Here is a 21,559-nt window from a genome sequence, read left to right on the forward strand (position 1 = left end):
GTTTTAAGGTGGGTAATTTGGTGGGTGTGGTATCTTCGTATGTTACCTAACTGCAAGACAAAGTCATCACCCTGAAAGGAGATTCCATCCCTTTAGATTCCCTGGCCAGCAGCTCTCAAAATCATGCTTCTGTTGGCATGGATTTTGATATACATGGACTTGTATGCCCTTCAACTTTGTGTATTTGTATTCTCTCACCCATCATAGCCACCTGTGTCCCAGGTATTGATACTTCATCCCATTTTTGACTGAATATTTTTGCGGGATGCTGAGGTGGAACCCAAGGTCTCACACACGCTAGGCAAGTGCACGACTGTTGAGCCACACTCTCGGCACCTCACTGGGGCATTCTAGGCAAGCAATTTATTACTGAGCTACATCCCTATTCCCCTTCCTTTTATTTTGAGACAGGGTTTCACTAAATTTCCTAGGCAGATCTTTCGATCACTCCATAGCTCAAGCTACCCTTGACCTTTAGCCCCCTCCTGTCTCAATCTTCTGAATAGTTGGGCTGACAGATCTGTGCCGCTATACTAGGCTAGGTAATAGTCCATTGCATGGTCACACCACTTTTTGCTTACCACTGATGGGTTGTTTCTAATGATCTTTCCAACTTCCTCGTGGAACCCAAGAGTTACGGGGTTAAACTGTGGGGCCACACATCCACTCTGCTACTCCTTATTTGTGTGATGGTGACCAGATGGCTTCACATTCACTGAACATCTGTTTTCTCAAATACAGAACAGCAGGAATGACTGTGTCTGACTCACAGGGTGGGTGTGAAGGTCGAGAGAAGTGATCGATCTATGGTGAGTGTCTGTGGCATTGGAATGACCGTAAACTCATTTCACTGTTAAGAAAACTGAAGCTTTTGTGCAACCAAGTCACAAATGCACTGAGAGGGAGTCAGATTTCAACCCCCACACATGCCCTACATGTAGGCCTAGTCCCTCCTCCTCTTACTCCTGTTTGTCTTCTTTCTCTTCCTCCTCCTCCTCATCATCATCCTTTTCTTCTTCATCCTTCTTCTTCTTTGTCCCTCCTTTTCTTCCTCCCTACTCCTCCTCTTCCTCTTCCCTCCTCCTTCTTCTCCTTTTTTCTTCTTCTTCTGGAAGTCCCCTCGGTTGGTTAAATCCCATGCTCGTGGCTGGCTGCTGCCAAAGTCGATGGAGCAAGAGTGCTGGAGTCACGAGCCATAGTTGCCTTTTTAGAGCTTTATTGGGAGAGAGGGGGAGAGAGGGGGAGAGAGGACCAGAGAAACAGAGAGACCGCACGGAGGGAAGAGAGCGGAAAAGGGAAAAGGGAACACACAGAGGACCCTCCCGCTTTTTAGGCTGGGCCATCCGAGGCTAATGATGTAATTAAGAACAGAGTCCTTACACCCTCCACGCTCCCCCGCCCCTGCAGAAACACCTCAGAAGCCATAATAATGGTGACAGCAGCTGAAGAAATATAATGATAAATATAAATAAAGAAGATACATAATGAAGTGCACACAATAGTATACCCAGTCACAAAAAAGAAATGAGGACTGACGTGTCTCTGCTCTACTTTGCTTCTCTGTTGCTGTGATAAAATGCTGACCCAAAACACCTTGGGTAGGAAAGGGTTTGTTTGGCTGGCAAGCTAAAGTCTATCGTGGAGGGAAACCAGGGTAGGAACTCAGATGGGAACCTGGAGGCAGGAGCTGAAGCAGAGACCACGGAGGAACATTTACTGGCTTGCTCTCCAATGCATGCTCAGTTTGCTTTCATATCTTGATTGTTTGAAAGAAAATGGCCCCAAAGGGAGAGGCAATATTAGGAGGAGGCGTGGCCTTGCTGGAGGAAGTGCGTTGCCGGGGCCTAGCTGCCTCACAGGTTCAGGTCCTGAGACAGAGAATGGGTGTCAGCGCAAGAGAAACTTCTGACCACCAAGTGGATTGCATTCAAGTGTCTCGAAAAAGCTGGAGCCATCTTTATTTACATGTTAACAGAGTTTTTCTTACCAGGGTTACATAATAAAACCAGTTTTATTATTGGTTCCTATTTTTGACTTTTAAGAAATACACTATATTTTAAGAAATACATCACAATCGTTATGAAAGCCCCCATTGTTCCCCTTTATGCTCCCCCAAACACACCTTCCCACCCCTGCACAACCTTATTCTAGACACAGAGTTCAGCACTTTAGCAGGATTAACTAAATATGGAGCCAGACACATCATCCTGCCCTTACAGCACTTACGTCAGCTGGCAGCTACTTGTAGTAACAAAGTTAAAAAGTAATAAACATCAGTACAGTGCTTTAAGGACAACAATATTCAAATCCAAACAATTCTTTCAGATCTGCCAGATTTGCTTTTATACAAGAGGGTCCCACGTCTCAATCTCTCTATAAAGGCAGACTTCGATTAGGCACTCTTTTCCCATCCCACTATACCATACTTTTTTCACCAATATAAGCTCCTGTGTACAGAAAGATCGATCTTTCCATCCCATATTTTACATTGCATTTTTCCTATTGGACTAGACTAGATCTCATCATCAATTCTATATGATTGGTTTCCAGGAAACTTACTCTCAACAGTGGCCCTATGTGTATTCCTGAGGCTTTTTCCCTATTCTGTGTATGCATGCATGCCTTACTCTCTCTTCCAGGACTGTTAGACATGATTAATGTCCCAAGTGTTGTTTTTTCAAATGTTCCTCTCTCTGTTGGGTCAGAAAAGCTCCCAGGATTAGCAGTTGTAGTTAGTAATTCCAGATAAGATATTTGAGAAACCTGAGCTAGTGGGAGCTCATAGACTCTGAACTGACAGCTGGAGAACCTGCATGGGACCAAACCAGGCCCTCTGAATGTGGGTGACAGTTGTGTGGCTTGGACAGTTTGTGGCCCCTAGCAGTGGGACAAGGATTTATCCCTAGTGCATGAACTGCCTTTTTGGAACTCATTCCCTATGGAGGGATACCTTGTTCAGCCTTGATGCTGGGGGAGTTGCTTGGTCCTGCCTCATCTTGATTCTGTTGTTGTTGTTGTTGTTGTTGTTGTTGTTGTTGTTGTTTTTGAGACAGGGTTTCTCTGTGTAGTTTTGGTGCCTATCCTGGATCTCACTCTGTAGCCCAGGCTGGCCTTGAACTCACAGAGATCTGCCTGCCTCTGCCTCCTGAGTGTGGGGTTAAAGGCGTGTGCCACCACCATCCAGCAGTGCCTCATCTTGATATGCCAGTCTTTGTGGAGACCTTACCCTCTCTGAAGACTGAATGGAGGGTGGGGAAGAAGTGGAGAGGGAATTGTAGTTGGTATGTAAAATGAAAAAAAAAAAAAAAAAAACAAAAACAAAAAAAAAACTCTTAAATTTAAGGAAAAAAAGAAATACCCAGAAGGCAAACCCAGAGTCATAAAGCAGATTAACGGGGGACAGAACGGGTAGAGAGTTACTTCTCTGTGGCATGGAGCATTCTATGGGCCTGGGGAGGTGGCTCCTACCACACAATGTGAGAATGTGAGTTCAGACCCCTAGAACCCATTTAAGCTGGGCAGAGTAGCAAGTGTCTACAATCCCAGCACTCCTACAGCAGGATAGGAGATGGAAACAAGAGAGTGCCTGGAGGCACATGGGTGAGCTAGCCTGGTGTACACAGCAGCAAACAAGGTGGTAGGCAAGTCTCCTGGCCCCCACATGTGTGCTGTGACAGGTGCACTCTCACACTCCAATGTGTGCGCATCAAGCACACACACACACACACACACACACACACACACACACACACACAATTATAATAATGTGCACGTGGAGATCAGAGGGTATGTTTGGGGAGTTTGGTTCTCGGCCTTTTTGAGGCAGAGTCCCGCTTGTTTCTGACATGCTGTGTACTCCGGTATAGCTGATTCACAACTTCCAAGTGATCCCCGTAACTCTGGGTCTCCTCTCACAGTAGGAATACCAGGATTTCACATGCATCCCACCACAGCATAAGTTTGGGGTTTTTTGTTGTTGTTGTTTTTAACAAGGGTTCCAGACATCTGACCCAGGCCTTTAGGCTTGCAAGACAAGTGCTCTTACCCCCTGAGCCCTCTCTCTGGTTCTGAAAAATACTTAGGAAATGGCAATGTTAGCAAGAAGCTGATAGAGCATCCTGTCTCAAAACTGCTGGCTGATACTGAGGAGCCTACTTGCAAATTTCCCTTGATAAAAGGGCTTGGGAGTTTCCATTCCTTCCTCCCCCCCCCCCCCCCCCCCCCGGATCAGCCCTGGTGTGGCTTCCTCTCACATTCTGGGCTGCTAATCAATATTTGCTAGTTTGTTTATTTATTTATTTACTTCTTTAATTCTTTTTAGTTTCTTTTTTTGCTGTTTTTGTTTTTGTTGTTGTTGTTGTTTGTTTCTTTTTTTATGCCAAGTCTCTCTATGTAGTCCCGGACTGTCCTCAAACTTGACATGTAGACTAGTAGGCTGGTCTTGAACTTACAGACATCTGTCTGCCTCTGTCTCCCAAGGACTAAGATTAAAGACATGTGCTACCATGCCCAACACAATATTTCCTATAAAATTACTTTGTTGCACTCTCCAATGAGCCTGCAAAGAAAGTCAACAGAAAGAGTGGATGAGAAAGACAGAATGTGCATTTTAAAATCCAGGAACTGTTAGGTTTTTACTGCCTTTCTCCTAGTTGGTGTCAAATCACTCCATGCCTGCACCCCTGTCATGCTATAAATAAAATGATTTAATTTTTATCTCACCTGCTGGAGCTAACGCATCTGCAGCAAGGCCCACACATATTCCCTGCCAAGTTCCATTCAGAATCTTACTGCTGTGCTTGGAATCACCCCAGCAGCTTCTGTTGCCTGGAAATAAACTCTGAACTCCCCACCACCATACTTTAAAACACTGCAGAGCTCACCCTGCCTGCTCCCAGACCCATGCTTTAGCAGTTCTCCAGCTCAGTCCAACCAGCCCTCACAGAAATGCCCTCAGAGGCTGCAGCCCTGTACCAGGCCTTTGCATCTGCTCTTACAACAGCCTGACAGCCACTGGCTATAGCGTCTTCTCATGCTCCCTGTACCACCTTTTGTTTCAACCTCAGAGCACCTCTCCTGGAGGCTGGAGAGAGGCTCAGCATTAAGAGTACTTGTTGCTCTTTCAGAGGACCTGGGTTCAGTACCCAAAGGACCTGGGTTCAGGTCCCAGGACCTGCATTGTGACTCACAGTCTATAACTACAGTTTCAGGAGATCTGATGCTCTCTTCTGGCCTCTGTGGGTACTGCACGCACATGGTGCTCATACATACATACAGACAGACAAAACAGTCATACATATAAATCAAATTTTTTAAAATTAAAAAAAATTAAATGCTTCCCCTGGTTATTCTAAATAAAATGTCTCCCTCATTGTGCCTGATCAGACCTCCATATCCACATTCTATCATCATTCTTTCCACAGTGTAGTCACATGGGGAGGATTGTGTGCTGTCCCCAACCCATCACCACCATGGCCAGATTCAAGAGTGGGGCACAATTGCTTTTTAATTCTACTTCTGAAATTTATGTCATGATACTTACCTGGCAAGGGAGATACCATGATAACAAAGGTGGTTTTCCCATGATGAGGTTTGTCCATTACACTCCGGATGTGCTGGGCCCTGCAATTTCCCCAAATTTGATAAACTTGACTGCATATTTTGTGGTAGTGGGGGACTGTGTTCTCGCTACCCTCTGGAAAAAATTAAATAAATGTATGTCGTGAATCCAAACCTTGACTGAAACGGCGTTTAGAAGTGGTACGTTTTTGAGTGATTGGTTTTAGATGAAGTGATGAAGGTGCTGTCTCCATGGGGGCATTAGTGTTTTATATGGTGGGAAAGACACTGGAACTAGATCTCTCTCTCTCTCTTTCTCCCTTCCCCTACCTCCCTCCTTCCATTTCTTGCTCTCCTCGATATGTGAGGACATTCTAGAATAGCTACATATCTGAAGTGTGAAAAACAACTTTCAGAACATTCTAGAATTTCCCCCATCAACTCTTCCCGTCTGGGGAAGCCAGATGCATGGTAGCCCTCTGCAGCAGCCCATAGAGAGTGTCAGTCAGGAAAGTTAAATATGGAGACCCTGTGAGACTCTTTACAGAATTATCTGTTGACAAGGCCAATCTTGTGCAGACCCAGTGCAGGTAACGGAATCTACTGCAAGCTCATGATTACACCGACTGTGTCATATGCAGAGGGTAGTATGTCATGGCCCTTCCCTCCCTATCTTAAACCTCTCCTGTTCCCTCTGCCTCTTCATCTGTAAAGGTCCCTAAGCCCTCGAGCAATGGTTCTCAACCTGTGGGTCATGACCCTTTTAGGGGTTGAATGACATCTTCACAGTGGTCACATATTCTGCATATTAGATGTTTACATTACTATTCATAACAACATCAAAATACAGTTAAGACGTGGCAATAAAAGAAATTTTATGGTTGGGTCACCACAGCACGAGGCACTTCATTAAATGATCACAGAATTAGGAAGATTGAGAATCATGGCCCAGAGGGAAAGGTATAAAAGATGAACTCAGCTGTGACTTATTTTCAACATCTTACACAGCCACGAGTTTCTGCATCCACCACTGCTCCCTGCAAAGACAAGTTTCTTTGACTAACTATGTATTTAGATGGTAGTTTGATGCTATGTCAACTTAGCTGAAAAAATAGCACTAGGTTCCCTCTGAGAGCAAATGAGTTCCTGACTAGATATATAGTAGCAAGGGTAGAGTCCCTCCTGTGAGGCAGGCCTCAAATCTAATCAGAGAGCGGTTGGTTATTCCAGTAAAAGTCATGCCTCCGTCACACAAAAAGACTGGTCTTGGTAGGGTAGTTTGTAAATTTCACAGCCTCTCTGATGAGTTATTGGCTATTGATAAATTCCGTGAGAGTAGGAGCCATTGCTTTGAGTTCTGAACCTACTAGTGAGTTTACCAGGCTCCAGTCGATACTTCTAAGCAGATGATGAACCAGACAGCAATGGTTAAACTCTGAATCTCCAAACAAAACCAAAAGACATGAACGGAAGAAAGGGATCTATGTGGAGGAGGAAATTTAACAAGAGAGGCAGAGAGATAAAAGAGGGTGGGTGGGAATGAAGGCAATCGTGATGATGTATGGAATTGTAAAATAACAAATGTAATTAACTGAAAATAAAACAAATAAAGGAGTAGATTTAGAGGACCATATGGAAACCATGCAGTCTACAAACTTCTATAATTCAAAGGGGAAGGATTCCAAGGAACTCCTGAGAAAAGTGTCTCTCAAATCTCCACATCTGAGATTGAAACATTCCAAGAGAATTAAGCCGGCTGCCACATCGCAAGGGAGGCTGGTAGCAGTTCTGGATACGACCACTAGATGTCAGTATTCAGTGTGTCCTCTTTGTAAGACCAAAATGTCAATCTTGGAGGCTAAAATCCTGTGAAGGGGTTACTTTTGAGTTCCTAAGGGATGATCTATGTAAGAAATTACTGCAAACCTAATACCTTACAGGAAGTCATCTACAGTTCAGACAATGAGGTAAACATCTCTCTTCAAAACCAGTGGATTCCTGACCAACAGGCCTCGGATATGAATCATGTATTTTCAGTCTATATGTTGGTGTTTGTTTGTGCCTTGATATCTTGAGGTCTTAAAGACTCTGTAGTGGACTAACTATCTTTCCAGACACGCCAAACACTCATCTATTATGATGTCTGATCTTGGTTGTCAACTTGATTGGACTTGGTCTCAACTAAGAGACCCACCTGTCTGAGGCAGGTTCATATCCTGTGACTGGGATAAAATGTTTTGGAAAAAGCAATTTGAGGGGTCATTTGTCTCACAATCCATCATTGTGGGGAAGTTAAGGCAGCAGGAACTTGGAGCAGTCAGTCACGTTACAACCATAGTCAAGAGCAAAGAGCGGTCAATTAATAAATGAATGCTAGTCTTCAACTCACTTTCTCCATGTTTATACAACCCAGGATCCTCTCTATTCAGGAACCAGTGCCACCCATAGTGGGCATATATTTGCATTAAATCAAGAGAACCCCTCAATGCATCTCCATGGTCCAGCCTGATCTAGACAGTCCTAGATTGTGTCAAGTTGATAATTAGAAATATGCATCCAAAGTATGTTTCCTAGAGGCATTAGAAGGGGAAGACTCTCGCCCAGAGTGGCGCATTTTGCTGCTCAGATAAAGAGACCTGAGAGAAAAGCAGGATGGCTTTTGCCTGCCTGCTTAAGCCTTTGCTGGCAAGTGTATCTACACTGTTGTTGCTGCCTCTGCGGCCAGCCATCCTTTGCTAACATCAGAGCCCAGATAGTCCTGTCTTCCAGTGTGGACTGAAGGTCAGTGGCTCTCCAGGAATCCTCTAGGCCTTCACCACTAGATTAAGACAGCTGAGGCATCCAGCTTTGTGGCCTGAGCAGCCACTGGGCCCTTACTCTCTCTAGTGTTCAGACAGCCATTGTTGGACTACCTACTCCATATTGTGTAAACCAATCTATTAAAGCCCCTATATAATATCCATTCTTGAGACCCTGTCTCAAAACACCAAAATGAAAAATAAAAAGCCATTCTGTCAATTCTGTTCCTCTAAGTAAACACAGCTAACGTGTCTGTGATTGTGGCTTCCCTATGCAGCCCACACAACCTAGAATCCACCCCCAAACCCATATACACCATCCCCCCACACCTCTGTTGGGTCCATCATGTCCTAGGTAATTATTCTCTGACCTCAGCACTCCAAGAAAGGTACTAGGCATTAAAGACAACCTGTTCTCAGAGCCACTGAAAGTGTTAACATTAAGTAATTCTAACCTTGATTTCACAAAACACAATAATGTCTCTTGATCATCAATTCTCCTTATTCCCAGTGCCTCCTGACCAGCCCTGTGCTTCTCTGTGCATTTTTGTGTGGCACTGCATGCCTCCTTGTCTATAAAAAGCTGCTCTTTCTATGGATTTTTCTCTTCTTATCTATTGGTTTCATCATGTCTATATTTTAAAACATCTTGATGCCTGAGTGAAAGGAGAGATAAGGATGTGGGTGCCTGGTGTTTAGGGGGTGGGAAGAATGCCACTGTGAACATTGGAGCAGGGCTCACAGAGGGCTCAATGCAGGATCTATGTGTGGCAAAGAGACAGCTGCCTAGAAATGAGAACAGCCAGAAGGCTGCCTGAGGAAGAGACTGGCCCCAGGGGAGTCATGGTAAGCAAGAGAATAAAGGTGCAGGGCAGAACAGCAAGAGTGAGCACATCACGCACAAGAATTAGAAGTACCGTAGAGACAGATTCAAGGAACGTCAAAACTCCTTCAAACCAGATTCCTGACATCATCCAAGTTTACTTTCTCACTTGCACATGCTTGCTGCACAGGTGAGCTGCTTCTTAGTCGTGATGCTCCTGCAGATGATGAGACAGACACAGATAGAGTCACAGAGACACATTTCCTGGGCCAAGCCTGAAGATGATATGCAGCCTTTGCAACCTTCCAACCCTAGAGACTAGCCACAAGGTCACTCCTGAAGAGGAGGGAAAGCGGGGAAATGGGTGTGGCACCTGATTTGAGTGCTGTTTTCCAGTGATACAGAAAAGAAGGAAGGGCTGAGGATGTAACTCAGCTGGTAGAGGGCTCACCTAGCATGCACACTGCCCTGGGTTTGAGCCACAGCATACATAAAACTGGGTGTGGTAGTGTGCACTTGTAATCCTAGAATTCATGAGGTGGAGGCAAAAGGTTTAGAAGTGCAAGGTCACTCTTTGCTGTATACCAAGTTTGAGGGAGGCCAGACTAGACTACTTGAAACTGTGTCTTAAAAAGAAGAAAGGAAGGAAGGAAGGAAGGAAGGAAGGAAGGAAGGAAGGAAGGAAGGAAGGAAGGGTCTCGTTACCCAAAACAGACCATATGCACGTCATGGCAGATTCAGCAGGACTCCAACTACCCCACAGAATGCTTGTGGTGGTATTTTATTTGTGCTCTAACAAACAAAGCTTGCCTGGGGAACAGAGGACAAAGCCAGCCACTATATTACACATAGAGGTCAGGCAATGGTAGCACATGCCTTTAATCCCAGCATTCAGGAGGCAGAGATTCATCCGGATCTCTGTGAGTTCAAAGCCGCACTGGGAACAGAGCCAGGCACACGTCTTTAATCCCAGCACTAGTCAACCATAGAGGTCTGGAGGTCTGTACAGACAGACAGGAAGTGATAGAGCTGGGCAGAAAGAGGAAGTGATGTAGCTGGGCTAAGAGAGGAAGTAAGATGGCAGGGCACGGAAAGGTATATAAGATGTGAGTATACAGGAAGTAGCTCTCTTGGGCTGAGGATTTCCTAGCGGTAAGAACTTGTGGCTGATGTATTCTATTCTGGTCTTTCAACTTTCACTCCAAATATCTGGCTCTGGGTTTTTTGGGCTGTTTGTTTGTTTGTTTGTTTTTAATTAATAAGACCTTTTAAGATTCGTGTTACAGGGCTGGAGAGATGGCTCAGTGGTTAGGAGCACTGGCTGCTCTTCCAGAGGTCCCGAGTTAAATTCTCAGCACCCACCTGGCAACTCATAACTGTCCGTAACTCCAGTTCCAGTGAACCCGACACCCATGGCAAAACACCAATGCACATAAAATAAAGTTAAATTTAAAAAAAAAATTTTAAAGATTCGTGTTACAGATGCTGTTGTGAATTAAATCTAAGATGCACTCACAGCTCCCAGGACTCACGCTGTCAAGGCTTATCTCCAGCTGGAAGCGCTGTTTAGAGAGGCTGTGGGATCTTTAGGAAGGGTGTATCAGACAGAAGTAGGTCACTAGGTACAGACCCTTCAAGGTTGTACCTGACTCCTGCTTTCTCTCTGCTTCCTGGTCTACCTGTGGGACAGCCTCTTGCTTCAGCCACCGTGAACTGACCTCCACAATGTCTTCTCTGCTATGATGGACTAAAACCCTCCAACACCAAGCCTGAATAAATAGTTCCTTCTTTTCAGTTGTTCCTGCCAGGTATTTTGGTCATGCGGATGCAAAAATAACTTATGCAGATGGCACTTGGCATGTAGACAAAACTCCATACCACTCCTTTCCCATTTAAGTGATGACTTCTTGCCTGAAACATGTGTCCTCCTGTAAATTAGATGCATTAACACACCAAATCATACACACCCAATGTACAGCCAGCCCATTTCCTTTTCTCTGCTCCTAACTCTGTTACAGAGTTTTAGTTTGGGGTGGAGGATACATGCATAAAAATATATTCGACAGTAAAAGTGTAAATCCAGCATGAAACTCCACAAAGTCTATTCCTAATGGCTACTCTAATTATGTAGAAGTTCACCGAGAAGTATGGACTTTGGGTGTGGTTAATTTTGATGCGTGACATTTTTCTATTTGTAAGCTTTTATGACAAAGCTAACAAAATGTAAAGAGCATAGTAACCCAAATGTCTTAGTCAATGTTACGATTGCTGTGATGAAACACCATGACCAAAGGAACTTGGGGAAAAAAGGGGTTTGGGCTTACTCTTGGACATCTCTGTTCATCATCAAAGGAATTCAGGACAGGAACTCAAGCAGAGCAGGAACCTGGAGGCAGGAGCTGACACCAAGGCCATGGAGGGGTGCTGCTTGCTCCCCATGACTTACTCACCCTGCTTTCTTATAGAACTCAGGACCACCAGCACAGGGATGGTACCACTCACAATGGGCTGGACCCTCCCTTATCAATCACTAATTAAGAAAATGTCCTACATCTGTAGGCTTGCTTACATCCCCATCTTATGGAGGCATTTTCTAAATGATTTATTTATTTATTATGTATACAGTGTTCCGCCCGCATGTACACCTGCACATCAGAAGAGGGTGCCAGAGCTCATTACAGATGGTTGTGAGCCACCCTGTGGTTGCTGGGAACTGAACTCAGGACCTCAGGAAGAACAGCCAGTGCTCTTAACCTCTGAGTCATCTCTCCAGCCCTGGAGGCATTTTCTTAGTTGAGGTTCCCTCCTCTTGCTTGTGCTCCCAAGTGCTGACATTACAGGCATACACCAACATGCCCGATTATGAGATGCTAGGTGTTGAACACAAGGCCTGGTATATGGTAGGCTAGTACTAATGCTCAGCCATGTAAATTTGAGAGTTTTGTGGACAAGTGTTTTGCCTGCTTGTACATACGTATGCTACATACACACCTTGCCCTCAAGGGTCAGAAGAGGGCTTCAGATTCCCTGGGATTGGAGTTACAGATGGCTGCAAGCTACCATGGGGAGCTGGGAATTGAACCCAGATCCTCTGCAAGAGCTGAAAGTGCTCCTAACCACTGAACCATCTCTCCAGTCTGTACATGTTTTATTAAAATGTATTACATCATTTCTCCCTGGATTTCCTTGTTCCATCCAAGTCCCCTCCTTCCAACTGAAAGATTTTTACTTTATCCCCCCCCCATTTGCTCTTGTGCAGTGTGAGGGGTGTGGAGGGGGGTATATGCTAATGTGTTGAAGACCAGAAAAAGTGTTGGACCCCTTGATGTTGGAGTTACAGGTGAGTGTGAGACACCTGGTATGGGTGTTAAGAACTGAACTCAGGTCCTGTGGAAGAAGCAGCCAGCCTTTTTTATTGAGGACCTTTCTCTCTAGGTTTTACTTATTTATTTGTTTGTTTGTTTGTTTGGTTTGGTTTTTCGAGACAGGGTTTCTCTGTGTAATTTTGTGCCTTTCCTGGAACTCATTCTTGTAGCCCAGGCTGTCTTCAAACTCACAGAGATCTGCCTGGCTCTGTCTCCCAAGTGCTGGGATTAAAGGCATGTGCCATCAACACCCAGTTTTATTTATTTTTATATTTTGTGGTGATGTATTGTGTACCCTAATAAACTTGCCTGAGGAACAGAGGACAGAGCTAGCCACTAGATTAAACATAGAGGTCAGGCAGTGGTGGCACACACCTTTAATCCTATCACTCAGGAGGAAGAGATCCATGTGGATCTCTGTGAGTTCAAGGCCACACTGGGCTACAAGAGATTGATCCAGTACAGGAGAGAAACAGCCAGTCAGTGGTGCACACACCTTTATTCCCAGCACTTAAAATCTCATGCCTTTGCTTGGGAAGCACATACACTTTTAATCCCAGGACATAATATGGCAGGGCAGAGAAAGGTATGTAAGGCATGAAGAAACAGGAACTCTTTGTAGGCTGAGGACTTTGTAGAGGTAAGAAGTAGTGGCTGGCTGTTCTGCTTCTCTGATTTTTTGGCTTTCCCTGAAAAGATATCTGATATCTGGCTCTGAGGTTTTTTTTATTAAAAGACCATCTAAGATTCCAACAACAATATTTATTCATTTGTTATGTATGTATGAGTATACACATGCCCTAACATGTATATGGAGGTCAGAAGACAATGTGTCTAAGTCTGTGAAAGGAACTCCCAAGGGCAAGTTCTCAGCACAAAGGAGATTTATTTGCCCCGAGGGACAGAGGGCAGGAAATAAGAAACAAAGACAGGTGATAGCGGGACCAGGGAGAAGGAGAAGGGAGTAAGGGAAAGGGGGTATCAGTATTTGTCCCCCAGGGACAGAGGGCTGCCTCTGGATACAGAGGAGACAGACGTGGCCCATAGGCAAATGGTGGTTTATAAAGGTAAAAGGGGAATCTCGTGTTAGAATGAGGTGTTTAACTTTAATTGGGCATGTTAATTAGGGGAGCCAAAGGGGGCTTTTGATCGCTGGACGTCAGTACTTTAATAACTAGACCCTGGTAGTCAGCCTTGGGAGGAGGAAGAGACCAAATAAGGGAATAGACCCTGGTGGCTAGCTTTAGGAGTGTAATCTACTGGTCTTTAGCAAGGCAGAGGCAATGGGGGAGAAGGGCAAGGCCTGCCAGAGCCAGGCTTGCCACACTCAGGCTGGCTAGAGTCCCAAGGATGGAGCTCAGGTCCTCAAGCTTGGCGGCAAGCCATGTCACTGGTCCCTAATCTCTTTTTACAAGGACTCCACTTGTGATAAGAGTCCATTCTTGTGACCTCATTTTACTTCAGTCACCTCCTTAAAGACACAGCCGAATCTGAGATACTGGGGCCTAGGATTTCAATAAGGAGTTTGGGGCGGTGAACACACATCATCCAGAACACACTTTTACTCAGTGTGGATTACCTCTGACCTCTGATCCCCATAATGTGAGTTCTTCTTGTGCCTGGAGCAAGGCAAGCCACTTGATCAGCCTCAGAGTCACTTAGCCTTTAAGCTCTACACTGAAATATTCCCCCTGTGGGGAGGTAGGAGGCTCATGAAAACCACATGAAATTTACAAGAAAGACTCATGGGGCCCCCCTCGGAGGTTCTTGTAGAGATCAGCAATGATGGAGGCGAGGAAGCCGGTCAGTGGAACTGTCTGGAAGATATCCAGGCATCATCACCCATGCCGGGATGGGCTTTGCAGTGGCGCAACTGCCCGAGTCTCCCATGCTCCTGCCAGTGGCTCCAGGAAGTTCGCTGGTTCACCGGGATGGAACCGTTCCTCCTCCCCGTCTCTACCCTCCCTCTCCTGGGTGAATAGAAAGAGACTCCTGGGTGAGGTAACGCAACGGGGCTGCTTTCCTGATGGTCTTTGAATGGAGGACATCAAAATGATGGGAGCAGAAGATGAGGGTGGGGAGGAGGAAGAAGAGACAAGAAGACTCCCAGGAGTCCACAGGGATGACCCCAGCTAAGACTCCTGCAATGGTGGAGAGGGTGCCTGAATGGATCATCTACTGTGATCAGATCGGTGCTGACCATCCTAATTGTCATCAGAGAGCCTTTGCGGAGTAATTAATGGAAACAGAGGCAGAGAGATCCACAGCCAAGCACTGGGCAGAAGAGCTCCGGAAATCCTCCTGAGGATAGGGAGGAGGGATTGTGTGAGCCAAGCGGGCCAAGGTCATGACGGAGGAACCCACAGAGACAACTGGACTGAGCTCCGAGGGAACGCATGGGGAGCCTGCATGGGACGACGGAGGCCTTGTGCATGTGTGTGGCAGTTGTGTGGTTTGGTCTGTTTGTAAGGCTCCAGCAGTGGGATCAGGACCTGTCCCTGGCACTTTGGGGAACCTGGGTTACCTCACTCAGTCTTTATGCAGGGGGAGGAGCTAGGTCCTACCTCAACCCGAAGTGCTACACACTATGTTCAAGCCCATGGGAGGCCTGCCCCTTTCTGGGAGAGGGAACCGGAGGAAAGGAAGGAAGGGAAACTCTGGTCGGTGTGTAAAATAAATTTTAAAAAATGTTAATTAAATAAAATAAAATTTAAAGAGAGAGAGACCAGAGCTGCACCTGTGTTAGAGATTAAGGCCAAAGGACATAACTTGGAAAGTATGAATTAAAAGACTGTAAACCACAGCTCCAGAGCCCAATTATCTTGGGTTATTTTTATTCCCTTTGAAAGCAATCCACTGGCTACCCTCCCCCGTGTCTGACCTAACACCCTGTGACTATCAAAACCTTTAAATATTATTGTCAGAACTGAATTGAATTGTTGAACATCCAGCTGGTATCAGAACTAGGATCCCAGGTGGAGGAAATAAATTATTAAACAGTTGCATGTAGCAATGTGGGAAATGAGATCTGCCTGGATATTAAAAGATACGATGAAAAGAAAACCCTTAAAATGTATTCTTAGCATACCACCAGCTTCCACCAATCCAAAAGCTAAGAATAGGATCATGTAGCAACTGGAACCTATAGCAGGGATTTCTCCCACATTGCCATAACCCACTTACCTGTGGCTCCCACCAATGTCTTTGGCAAATGCTTGATTTATGACAATTTGTTTTCTGTAACTAACAAAATGTCATGGAACTATTTTCACAGCAGAGTATGGCTTTTTTTTGGGGGGGGGGGTGCCTGAATCTGTTTTTCTAGATCATGCCTACTCATATATGGTTCTTTAATAAACTATCACTTCTTCCCTTTGGGGTAAGAAGTGTGTTTCGGAGGTAAGGGTTGTGGTTTTACCATAATGTCAGCAGTAGCGGGCACTAAGGACAGCAGCCGTTCTTGAAAGACTGGTCAAAAGGGAAAAGGGCTCCCCAAGAGCTTCCACTGACAAAGATTCCAGCTACTTTCCTGGCTAGACGTGGGGGAGAACTGTGGTGATATTTTGTGTGTACTCGTAACAAATAAAATTTGCCTGAAGATCAGAGGACAGAGCCAGCCACTAGATCAAACATAGAAGCCAGGCACTGGTGGCGTACACTTTTAATCCTAGCACTCGGGAGGTGGAGATTCTTCTGAATCTCTGTGAGTTCAAAGCCACCCTAGACTACACATGATTACTCCAGTCTAACAGAGAAACAGAGCCAGGCAGGGGTAGCACACACCTTTAATCCCAGCACTAGGAAGGTTGAGACAGGAATGAAATGGCTGGGCAGAGGAAGGAATATAAGGTGTGAGGAGACAGGAGTTAGAGGCCCTTTTGGCTGAGGACTCAGAGGCGCTCAGTTTGAGGATTCTTGGGAACAGGATCTCGCCTCTCTTTTAGCCTGAGAATTTGGTAGTGGTGAGAAGTTTCTCTACGGCTTGTTCCTTTGTTCTTCTGATCGTTACAGCATTTACCCCAATATCTGGCTCTGGGTTTTCATTATAAGACAATTAGGATCCGTGCTGCAGAGAACAGCCAGAGTGAAACAACATCAGCAAGAGCGCCCCATCCTCCTCGCCTTGACCCCAGAAACTGGAGCAGGGAGGAAGGGAGAGAATAAGGAGAGAGGACTGGCCAGTCTGTGCTCTGCTCCCCTCCTTTGTCCTGTGGGGGGGGGCGGGGTCTCAGCTCAGGCCTCCACCAGGTTAAGAGAAGCAACTTCGAGCTGATCAACAGCCATTTTACTATTATGTTAGTCTGGATGATAGGGCTCCTAGAACTCCAAACAAACGACACTAAAATATTGACGGCATTCTCCAGATTATGGCCAAGGAACAAAAAAAAGGTCCTCAGCTGGTTACATCTGTTGAATTACAGCACTTAAGAGGCAGAGGCAAGGGTGGTGGTGGCGCATGCCTGTAATCCCAGCACTCGGGAGGCAGAGGCAGGTGGATCTCTGTGAGTTCAAGGCCAGCCTGGTCTACCGAGTGAGATCCAGGAAAGGTGCAAAGCTACACAGAGAAACCCTGTCTCGGACCCCGCTCCCCCCCCAAAAAAAAGAGGCAGAGGCAAGTAGATCTCCGTGAGTTCAAGAACAGCTCGGTCTACACAGCAAGTTCCAGGTTAGCCAGGTCTCAAAGTGAGCGTGTGTGGAGGGGGGATGTAGAGAGATGGCTCAGTGGTTAAAAGCACTGGCTGCTCTTACAGAGGACCCAGGTTCAATTCCCAGAGCACACATGGTAGTTCACAACTATCTGTAACTCCACTTCCAGGAAATCTGACACCCTCACCTAACTCCTGAGGGCCCTAGGTACACATGTATTGTACAGTCATACAGACAGGCAAACCAATCATACACATAAAACAATAATAAGATAATTTAAAATAAAACAAAAACAGAGGGCTCAGACAAACATGAAGACAAATGAGAAAAATAAAGCTGTTTTGTACTTGTTCAAGGAGCCCTGGCTTCATTGTTGAAGATGTTTGTAACATACACACATATATTTATTTATTTATTTAAGTTAGCTCATTAGACTTGGGGGGCAAGCACCTTATAAGCTGAGCCTTTGCACTGGCCCCCAGACCTCAGACCTCATATTTAAAACTCTTCTATTGTGTACTTTTTTTATTCAGATTGCTTTTTAAGTAATATTTTAAATTTAGAATTTCTGATGCAAGGCAAGTTGCCAAGGACTGAGTTTCTGTACTTCTTTTCCAGATCCCTCCTGTTATCATCTCCCATTCCTAAGATACTTTGTCCCAGCTGAGGAGCCGCATGGTCACATTGCTGTTAACTGTAGTTCACACTGTACTCGGATTCCCTTTGCTTTGACTTAACGTCACCTTTCTGACCCTGGATCCTGTTACATTTGTCCTTCCTATCTCCTTAGGCTCTTCTTGGCCTTGGTAGTTTCTCAGGCTTTTTTTTGCTTTTGCTAACCTTGACAACTTGGAGAACTCTGGTTAAGGATTTTATAAAATGTTCTTCAGTTGGAAGTGTGTGTGTGTGTGTGTATGAATAATGTGTATGAATGTCTGTATGCATGTTCACATATGTGAGGGTTCTTGTGCATAAATGTGCACACACATGTGGAGGGTTAAGGTTAATATCAGTTATCTTTCTCTCTCTTCACTTTATTGAGGCAGGTCTCTCACTTCATGCAGACTTTGAAGACTTTGTTAGCCACCTACTCCCAGAGATCCCCTGTCTCTGCCTCCCAAGACCTGATATTAGAGATGGGACCACCATCCTTCCATAGCTTACCAGAGACATATTTCCCCCAAGGCTAAGCACCCCCCCAAACAGCGCCACCAACTGGAAACTCAGTATTCAAATGCCCAAGACTATGGATGATATTTATCATGTAAATAACCACAGACATGGAGCCACCTTCTTTTTACATAAGATCTTTATTGACAGATAATTCACATAATATACAATTTTCCTGTTTGCACAATTTGATAGACTTTAGTCCAGCATCCTCATAGGCCCTTGACACCATCACCACTTCCTGTTTTAGAATATTGCTGCCTTCAATTTCTTTCTTTCCTTTTTTTTTTGAATGCCAAATGCTGTTTATTGAAGGAGGGAGGAGGTCTTAAATACAGTCTTACAGCACAATGGGAGAACCCTGGAGGGCAGAAGTTTGCTTCCGATGTTTTACAGTCTTGAATCTAAGCTGTTAACGCCCAATATGCAGGATAAACAGACAAGGAACTTCCCTTAAGCATTCAAGAGGGAGGGTGGAATTGTAAGGACTCTGTCCTTAATTACATCATCAGCTTTGGATGTAGGGGGGAGCCTACTAAAAAGCAGGCAGGCCCTTTGTGTGTCTCCCTTTTCTCTTTCCACTCTCTTCCCTCCGCTCAGTCTCTCTGTTTCTCTGGTCCTCCTCTCTCTCTCTCTCTCTCTCTCTCTCTCTCTCTCTCTCTCTCTCTCTCTCCATTTCTCTCCCAATAAAGCTCTAAAAGGTAACCATGGCTCTCGACTCTCCTCCATCAGCATGGCCGCTGCAGGTGGCCACCAGCCACGAGCAGTGCCACTTCAACCAACAGGAATCTCCCAGGGAATTAGCGTAGGGAGGATATCAAGGTCAAGGTCAGCAAGCAAGGCAACAGTTACCCAAAACAGGGGCCAGGACCCTACAGGTTCCCCCCTTTTACTAAAACATGAGCTTCTGACTTAGGTTTCATGGGACAGCAGCAGGTCACCTTGGAGCCACTATCTTAATGACTGGTGACATTGACCTGGGTCACTGGCTGCGGAAGCATTTGTCAAGTTTCTCAACTTTAAGCTTATTTCTTTTCATTGTTCCTTTCCAAAACTGTATACTTTAGAGAGGAGTCAATAAGTTCAGCCCATTCTTTGGGGCTGGGGAGTTTGTGTTGGCCATCTAGGCTTTGAATGGAGGCTTGTTATAGTGTACGCTCAGCTTGTCAGGGGCCACATCATTAAAGAAAATGGACTCTCCTCCTCTTAGCAGCTATGAAATGTCAATAGCTCCTCAATGAGTGGTGGCAACATTCCCTCCTCTACACTGGGATTTTGTCTGGCTGGAGCTCTAACAGGTTTCATTCATGATGTCACAATCTCCATGAATTTATAAGTACATCTGGCATATACTTAAATTATCCACCACATCTGGCTCTTAACAATCTTTTTGCCTCTTCTGAAAAGACCCCTGAGCCTTTGAAGGAGGGTTGTGATATTAATATCCACAGTATTTTGCTCTCTGCACAGTGACCAGTTGAGGGTTTCTATGTCAGTTGCTATCTACTGCAAGAAGAAGCTTCTCTGATGAGAGATGAGAGGTTCTCTGATCTATAGGTATGGTAATAAATCATTCTGTTAATAGCATGTCCATTGGCAGAACATTATTAGATTCTCCTTTGGGGCCTATGACCTATTTAGCCACAAATTCTTGGCTCCTTTAATAGTGCTAGGTATGGGTGCCATGTCATCTGCTGTGGATAGACAAGCAAGCTGTTTCCAGCCCTGGATTATTACAAATACATACATACATACATACATACATACATACATACATACATACATAATATATGCTGCTTTGGACACTCTCTCATAGTTCTTATGGTAGATGGATGTCCTCATTTTTCCTGAATAAATAAATACATAAGAGTAGACATGCCAGGTCCAGATGTAGGAGTTCTGAAAAGAAATAGCACCAATGACATGGATGAGTGATGGTAGATAGATAGATACAGAAATGGGTAGAGAGACAGACCCCATTCCTGGTACCAAGTTCTGTATTAGTTACATTTGTTATTGTGATAAAATGCCATGTCCAAGGCAACTTACAGAAGGAAAAAGTTGTTTGAGCTTGGGATTCTAGAGGGAGAAACTATAATGTTGCAGGGAGTGGAAATGCACCGCAGTGGGAGGCTGGAGCAGGAAGCTGAGAGACTACATTTCAACTGCAAGCCTGAAACAGACAGCAAACTGAAAGTTACATGAAGCTTAAACTCTCAAAATCTGGCCCCTGTGATGTACTTCCTCCAGCAAGGCACCACCTCCTAAAGGTTCCAGAACTTCCCTGAAACAATACCACTAACTGGGACCAAGTATTCAAGACCATGAACCTATGAGGATCATTGCTCAAATAACCACAGTAGATACAATAGATAGACAGATACATACATACATACATACATACATACATACATACATACATACATACAAAAATAGATTGAAGTAAATTTATTATGAGAATTGACTCAAACAACTATGCAAGTGAGAAGTCCCACAATTTGATGTCTGGAGACCCAGGGAAGCCAGAGGTTGGTTTCACCTTGAGTCTGAAAGCCAGAGAATCAGGTATTTAAGTGTTCTACAGCAGGAGAAAAGGATGTTACAGGTGTGGAAGAGAATGCAAACTTCCTGTCCTAATCCTCAACAGATTTGGGGGTACACAAATCTTACATCTATGTGATGGGTTAAAATCTAGTCTCCAACAACTGCTCTCAGGCACACCTAGCGTGAAGAAAGAAATAAGGTTGTGCCATCAATGTGTGTATCCCCCCAACCCGGTCAAGTGAGCACCTAGAATTAACCACTCTACCGTCTGGACTCACACCAGGTTGCTCAGCTGTGAGGTCTGGTCCAAGCTGTCAGTCAATTGAGTCTGTGCTTGAAGGTCACCCGCATGCAGGAAGAGCCACTTCCCTGGTGTCTTCTGTATCCATAGGCAACCATTCCTTTCCACCACTCATTCAAGTACAGTATTTATTTAAATTGTTACTAGTGTTTATTCATCGTACACAGCAATGGGTTTCATAGCATTATAATTCATAAATATATACATACATATATGAATATGATCTAGGTCCACATATGAAAGATGCAATAATTGTCCTTGTAAGTCTGGCTTATTTCACTTAAAAAGATGACCTCCAGTTCCATATAATTTCTTGCAAATAATAACTTATTCTTCTTTACAGCTCTGTAAG

The 21,559-nt window shown here is 44.8% G+C and overlaps 1 protein-coding gene and 1 non-coding gene across 5 annotated transcripts in view; one reads left to right on the forward strand and one right to left on the reverse strand.

Moving 5' to 3' along the window:
- Nucleotides 1-21,559, reverse strand: part of LOC118569662 (leukocyte-associated immunoglobulin-like receptor 1) — a 74,343-nt gene that overhangs the window by 49,437 nt on the left and 3,347 nt on the right. The window lies entirely within an intron of this gene.
- Nucleotides 5,535-5,698, forward strand: LOC118576934. Its single transcript, XR_004944124.1, has one exon. It is a non-coding gene; the product is annotated as a U1 spliceosomal RNA (small nuclear RNA).

Source organism: Onychomys torridus, chromosome 1 (genome assembly GCF_903995425.1).
Source record: "Onychomys torridus chromosome 1, mOncTor1.1, whole genome shotgun sequence".
Classification (NCBI taxonomy): domain Eukaryota; kingdom Metazoa; phylum Chordata; class Mammalia; order Rodentia; family Cricetidae; genus Onychomys; species Onychomys torridus.